The sequence below is a fragment of the Camelina sativa genome, chromosome 10, assembly GCF_030686135.1.
Source record: "Camelina sativa cultivar CO46 ecotype springtype chromosome 10, ASM3068613v1".
NCBI lineage: Eukaryota > Viridiplantae > Streptophyta > Magnoliopsida > Brassicales > Brassicaceae > Camelina > Camelina sativa.
The window spans coordinates 13,806,479-13,814,318 of record NC_141889.1 but is presented as its reverse complement, the minus strand read 5'-3'; positions in this window follow the sequence as shown (position 1 = coordinate 13,814,318).

Sequence of the window (7,840 nt, the reverse complement as noted above, 5' to 3'; positions counted from 1 at the left end):
GGACGTTACATTGGTTCCCAAGAGGTAGAAAAACTTAGGGACCCCTTTTATTCCTTCACTGTAACCACTGATCGACCACAACATGACTAGGTAGACTCTTCTTTTTATCGATGTTGATGTTTATACGATTTTGATGAGACTGGTTCTCTCAATCAAGATATGAATCATATCTCCAATAATCTATCATCTCATTATTCTCTCATTTATTTATTTTATTTCACTCTTTATTACTTAACAACTTCACCAGATAAATTCTGGATTATCTAAATATATTATTGTTTACTTAATCCAACTAAGCAATATTTAATAAATTGACTAATAGAGTTAACTAGCCCTTAGTGTTGTAAATTATAAATTTATAATGGATAAGTCTTGGTTGAAAATTTGTAGCTAGAACTGTTTAGGTTTTAGAATATTATATTCTGAATATATAGGTCTTATTTTTCCAACAGAATGGTATGGAGACAAGTGTCCTTATTACATGTACGTATCTTAACAGAAACTTATAATTTGGACATATGATGTCGTTTTCCCTATCAGAAGTTCAGAACTACTATATGAAATTCTTGTCTTTGGCTTGGCTGAGTTTTGTTTTCTTCAAATTATTATTCCTAGATTGTGTAGTTCTCAAGCTGATGCTCTTTTTCATCAAAATACCCATCAGCGATTCTTTTGTAGACGTTTTTGCATCCGATTGGTTTACCAACTCCCACTCCATGAAAGTATGAAACAAGTTACTATCCAAAAAAACAACAATGCAAATACGATAAAATTCTATAATAGTGGTTGATAGTACGAAGCTATCTAGATTCTTGTTCTAAAAATCGGTCTATTGATTAATCTGGTCCCTGGTTTATTACTGAGGACTTTAACGATATTATTTGTAATGAGGAGAAAGTTGGAGGACCTGTGAGATCTGAGGGATCTTTCTCTGATATGCGTACCTTCATGTTCACTTGCGACCTTTACAATCTGAAACATTCTGGCAATTTTTTCTCATGGAGAAGTAAACGATATTCCCACTTAGTAAGATGTCGACTTGACAGAACAATAGCAAATAGTGAATGGGTTATGGAATACCTATCTGGTAGAAGTAAATACCTGCATTTTGAGGGCTCTGACCACCGCCTCCTGGTAACCTCTTTTGATCTTGTAATGAGAAAACATAAGAGTCTGTTCAGGTATGACCGAAGATTCAAAGACAATCCTGAAATTACCGATATAGTGGCTCAAGCTTAGAACTCAAACCCCATAGCTTCCATAGACCAACGTCTGCACTTATGTCGACTCGCCATCATTCACTGGAACAAGGAACAATGCTTAAATAGTCAACAGGAGATCTCCACCATCAGAGATCAACTTGAAGGAACCATGTCTGATGAGTCGTCTCCCCAACCTATCATTGATGAGCTAAACCAGAAACTAACAGCCGCGTATAAAAAAAGAGGAAGAGTTCTGGAAACAACGTAGTCGCCAACTCTGGCTTATCCTTGGTGACAAGAACACCAGGTTTTTTCTGGCAACTACAAAAGCTAGAAGAGCCCAAAATTACATATTTGTTATAGAAGACACCTCTGGAACAAAAGTGTATGAAGAAAAAGATATTGTCACTACAAGAATATTGACTTTTGATATCATCAGAATAACGCTATCTAACAATACCATAGCGTTTTGACAAACATTGTATCTGCGCCCGTTGATACTAAGATTTTTGTATGTCCTAGCAGGTTTCAATTAACCTTATGTGTTGTAGTACTTAAGGTGTCCACCCAAATGGGATGTCGCTAGAAATCAAAATGCAATCAAGATTTCACAAGTCAAGCCAATTCAAAGAGAGTGTTTTTATCTAACAATCCTAGAATGATCAGAATGCAAAACGGAAACGAGTCACAGAACTAGAAACGAGAATGCATGACGAGAAACTAAAGTGAATGAAAACGGAGACGAGTCTAAGCATGAACTAAACAACAAGAATCGTAACAGTCTCAGGAATGTAATAAAAATCAGAAAGAAAGAAGTCCTAAGGATGGGAGTAATTGATGTCGGTGGAGTATCCTAGTCTATAGAGCGTTTAACATGCCATAAGCAAACCATCCCTAAACAATGAACATCACTTCTTAGCTAATCCAATCTCTTGACAGAAGCTACTCAAACTCAACCACTTCCAGACCTAGCTCTCGCTAGAGAAACATGATCAAGCATGGCATGAAAAACAAGTTCATTCACGTCAACAAACATCCTAGACAACTAATCTCTTAGGTTAGGAACGTAAGTCTCTGGCACTAGTTGGTCAGACATTTTATCGAACACCTTCTGGATGCGGAAATGTCTAAAACCTAGTTCCAATTGATTAGAGAGAAACTAGTATTTCTAACTCTAGTCCAGAAGGGAAACATACAAATCAATGCTTAAACACTCTACATCCTAAGATCTTCCACCTAATCTATCCCATCCTCAAGAACTACTACACTACTCAGATCCAAAAATCATCATCAAGGATGCAGACATAGAAAACATTGAAACAAGCATTATTAGGTAGATAAAAATAAGATGAACAACTTTGTAGAAGGAATCAAATGCAAAATCTCAATAAATCTCAACGATATCGGAATACAAGTCTCAGAACGTATTTTGTGGCTAGGTTAAAACCTTATGGGAAGGAAAACAATATGAGATAAAAGATAAGATGTCCCCAAACCAAGACTTAACAAAATGTATATATAGTAAAAACGTGTGAATCCCTAAAACTTAAAACGACAAGATAGAGCGTCGGTTCGGGAATCTCCTGAAGCGTGTGAAACCAAACATGTGCGGTCGAGTCGCGTGTTGTCTCTCCCTGGGGTGCGGTCAAGTGGAACAGATCAAGTCGAGGTCATACGACTCGATGTGGGTCGAGTGGAGGTGATACGACTCGAGCTGGGTCGAGTGGAGGTGATGCGACTCGAGCTGGATGTATATGTATTCAATAAAACTGTGATAACACTTGAACCACGCCACCGATTGACTTGAAATAAATAGCATTGGAAAGATGGCTCAATTCTCTACAACTTTGATGAAGACGTCAAAAGCCGAATCCCTCGACCGGTGGCTCGAATGATGGCTCGAGTGGAGACTCGAGTGGTGACTCGAGAGTGGCTCGATTATGGAGCTGAGAATGGCTCGATTGTAGAGGTTTAGGATGGCTCAATTGTGGAGGTTGAGGATGGCTTGATTGATGCCGCTGAGAGTGGCTCGATTGCGTCTGCTGAGAGTGGCTCGATCGTCTGCGTCTCCGACGTCTCCTAAACACCTGAAATACTTCGAAATACACAATGCATGCAAGGATGATGCAAAAACTTCCTAGATATGCAAAGTGTATAAAAGAGGTTCTAAAATGATGCAAAAAGACTAGTTGTCCTAGCTAAATACATGACAAATACAGGCTAAGGAGATGCAAAATATAGACATATCAACTCCCCCAAACTTATTCTTTGCTTGCCCTCAAGCAAACCATCAAGAACAAAGTATGGAAGAGAGGTGTGAAGATGGGGTCTCAGAACCTAAAACATGCTGAATAGAGTAGTTAGAATCAAGGTCCTTGTTTTTAGTTCTATGATGCAAGGTGAAGGAACTTTATTTCTTTAATCTACACATGCAATTCTATCAATCATCCCCTTTAACATTCATTAACAGAGAACTGTGAATCAAGCTAAGCAATGTCACTGAACTCATTTGGCAAGGGTAAAAGGTTAGAGACATAGATAGTCTCCTCATCAAGTGGTTTTATCAATACAGAACAACGTTCTCTCACGAAAAGGAGTTGAGCTTAAGAGAAGGCTAAAGGTTGAAACCAACTGATACATACAAGAGCAACGCTCTGTCTACCCAAAGAACATTCCAAACCAAAGTTGGTCCTATCTCTACCCTTCATCAGAAACTTCATCTCAAATCCATTATTTCATTCTTTAGATTTGGTCTTAGGAGGAGTTCACTTCTTATCATTCTAGCGGATTGGAAAATCTCTATTATCGGTAAGGTTCTTTTTTTTTTCTTCTAAGGACTCTAGACATCTTAAACATTTTTTTCTCTTTGTCTAATCTTTTCATTATATGCCAGAACCAACAAATCATTATTTGCTCAACCCAAATCCTTTACTAGACTTGTAAACTTTGAAAACACATCCCCCTCCTAAAGCCTTTATACCCTTTACTTTCTTTTTTCTGCACAAATCCATACTCAATGTCCAAAATCGAGTTCTCACTTAGTCCTACTAGTCCAGATAATGCGAACTAGAACTACACAGGATCCTACTCTTGTCGGTTAGAACCTAACACTTTCTAACAAGCTCAACTCGGAAAAAGGTCTGACACTCAAGAATACAATTGGCTTGAAAGAAGGGTTGGTTAAGGGTGCGGGGAACTGTTCCAAAAATGGGAATCAGCTACTTGGATTGACAAGGGTGGTAAAAATGTGAAAGATAATCCAAGTATGTGTATGGTATCCATGAGTTCAACTTCAATGCATCACAGGATAATTGCAAGTCAGGATTAGGTTCAGGTAGATAGGGAATGATGTCAATTCAAAACATGCTTCAATCTTACTTTTTCAAGTTCAATCAACATGCATCAAAGAACTAATAACAAGGGCCTTGATACTATCCTATTGAATCCAGCATGCTAACAAGGTTACAATCATCATCAACCCATATGCTAAATGCAACAACCCTATATGAAGAAACCTAGACTCAATCCTAATATGCAAGTGCAAACTACATGAACACTTTGTTTTGTGGAAATTTTTGATTTTTTTTCAAATTTTTTTGGTTTTTCTATGCAAATAGATGGATGCAAACTCAAACATGATATGATACAAAAAATTGAAATAAGAATCACAGAACACAACATCAGATACATCATCTCAAACCCTCCCCAAACTTAAATTACACAGTCTCATGTGTAAGAAAAATTTGCAGAAGGATTTGAGAATGACAACTAAAACAATGCATGAATGAAATGGTATATACAAAAGGAAGGTGGGAGTACCTCAATAGTACTAGAAGGAGTCGATGCTCGCCCAAGGAAGAGCGTTATATTGACTTTGTCCTTCACCTTGTTCCGGATCCGCAGGGGTGTCTTCAATGGTTTGGTCGACGTGCTGCTCAACCGCTTGCGTGTTCTGATACATGTTCGGCTGCTTGTCAAACTGCATGTCGTCGACTCTGGACTCGCCATGATCCGATACTAGCACAACCACCTCTATGGACTGATAATCCCCTTCATGTTTGATCTGCTGCTCAACTCCGTGCATGCCCTGATGTGGGCTCGAGCGGGTGTCGTGAGTGGCTCGAGAGAGGAAGTCGGAATATGGCTCGATTGAGGCAGTTGGGAAGGTCAGCTCGATTCGTCGGTTCGGAACAGCGATAACAGCGGCTCAAGTGAGGCAGTCGGGAAGGTCGAGTCGCGAGCGTGATGTGCCGGTGTCGGTCGAGTCGAGTTCCGCGCGTGTTGAGCTTCCTGGTCGATTGGGCCTTTTGACTGCTACTTTCACTTTTCCTTTTGTATTGCTCATACTTCCTTCTGTAGATTTCTGAACACAATAAAACTAAAAACCAAAATCAAAAACACAAGGATCCTAAAAAGTATTTATAATGATACCTTTGGGACTTTCTCCCAAGTGAGCTTGTTTAAAGTCCCTAGCTTGACTTTGCATACTCCTTATGCTTTGGGAGGGTCATAGAGAGGTTTTGTAGACCCCTCTAGAATGTCTTGTCTAACCATATACTCTTTAGCAATCTGCCCAGGTTCAATAAGAAAAGATCTTCTCTTCTTCATTATCCCCCCTCTGTCTTGCTTTTCTTGGAGAAGAAATTTTAACTTTATCCTGGAGCTGCATGATTTGCCCTCTCATCTCCTCCAACATGGTTGTTAACTCCGTCACTGTATCCCTTAAAATCTTGGTTGTTTGGGGTTCAGACAAACTGTCAAGCGCGGGAGGACTTGTCTCTTGCGATTGGTGATTACGAAGTAGGTCTCGACGCTTAGGGAGGGTAACGACTGCACTCGAGTTGGAGAATGGGCGAGTGACACTTTGAGTTTTCTCTTTGGTTACCAAAACCTCTGTTTCTACCTCATTCACATCCTCAAAGATGTCAAACCCAGATTTCTGATCTTTCTCTTCAATCACGAAGGTATGTCCATCAATAGTTGGTTTCTTCCTAGAATCCCTGATATCAAACTTCATCTTGAAGTTTTTACCCAGATTGAGATCAATCATCCCCTTCTTGACATCAATGACTGCTCCAGCTGTAGTTAAGAAAGGCCTTCCTAGGATTAGTGGATCTTTAGGCTCTTCATCCATTCCCAGCACCACAAAGTCAGTAGGAATCTCAGCTTGTCCAATTTTGATGGGCAGGTTCTCTAATAGACCATGAGGCAATCTAGTAGTCCTATCAGCCAATATTAAGCGGAGGTTGTATGACTTGTATTCGTTGAATCCTAGCCTCTGAGCTACAGAGAGTGGCATGAGGCTTACTGAAGCACCAAAGTCACATAGGCACTTTTGGAAGGCCAATGGACCTAGAGAACAAGACAAGGTGAAAGAACCAGGGTCCTCTAGCTTCTTTGGGATAATCATCTTCTGAATAACAGTCTTGCATTCATGAATAACCCCACCTATGTCATTCACTACCCTCTCATCTTCCAGAGCCTTAGCTTGATCTCCTTTAGCTATCTCCTCTTTCTCTTTGGTCATTTCGGTTACCAAGTCAGTTAAAAACTTTTGATATTGAGGCACAAGTGCAAATGCATCAAGCAAAGGCATCCTAAGTTCAATCTCCTTGACTTGTTTTTCGAACAGAGCTTTATACTTCTTAGTAAGCTGCTTCTTAAACCTCACTAGAAATGGTAGAGGTGGCTTGTATAGTGGAGGAATGAATCTCACAGGTTTATCCTGGGGAGCAGCGGGTTCTTTAGTAGCTTCAGGATCAGATTGCTTGGCTAACTTAATTGGATCCTTGAGCACCTCGACAGGATCCTTTATCTGAACTTCATCTTGAAGAAAATCCTCCCCATCTAAACTCTCAGTGTCCTCAGTGAGCCGTACATCTACAACTTGGGTGGTGATGGCATGGATAGTAGCATAGTCCTTGGGGTTTTGAACTGCTTTTTCGGGTAGTTGGCCAATTGTTGGGATAGAAGTAGAAACAGTCTTGCCTTCCATGTACTTCATCTTGGAGTTAAGAGCTTCAAACTTGACATTCAAATCATTGTAAGAACATTCCATCCGCTGACTGAGTTCAGCAAATTTCGTAGCAGTATCCAGAGAACCACTAGCTTGACCTTGAAGAAGTTGTTACAGCATGTGCTTCATTTCTTGATCCGGAGCTTGAGTAGGTTGAACTTGTTGAGGTGAAAATCCTGGTGGTGGTCCGGAAAGAGCGTGATAACCTTGCTGGAACTGTTGCTTAGGCACGAATCCTTGATTGTAAGGAACAAAAGGTTTTTGCGGACCTTGTTGTTGCTGCTGAGGAGGGTACACCTGATCTTGTGGATTTGCAACATTGGTGCTCCTGTAAGACAAATTGGGGTTCGTCTTGTAAGAGTTATAACCCTTGTTTAATCCACCTTGATTTTGAACGTAGTTGATTGCTTCAGACTGCTCACCCTTTCCATCCTGAACTTGAAAAGTGTCATCCTCAGATACGAAATAGACAGTTTGCTGCTGACTTAGCAAGAGGCGGTCAAGCTTGTCATTGACATTCTTAAAGTCCCTCTTGTACTTCTCCTCAGACCCATCATCACCTCTAACCGTGCGGTCATAGTCTTCATTGTAGTTACCGTCAGACTGGGCGAGATTCTCAACC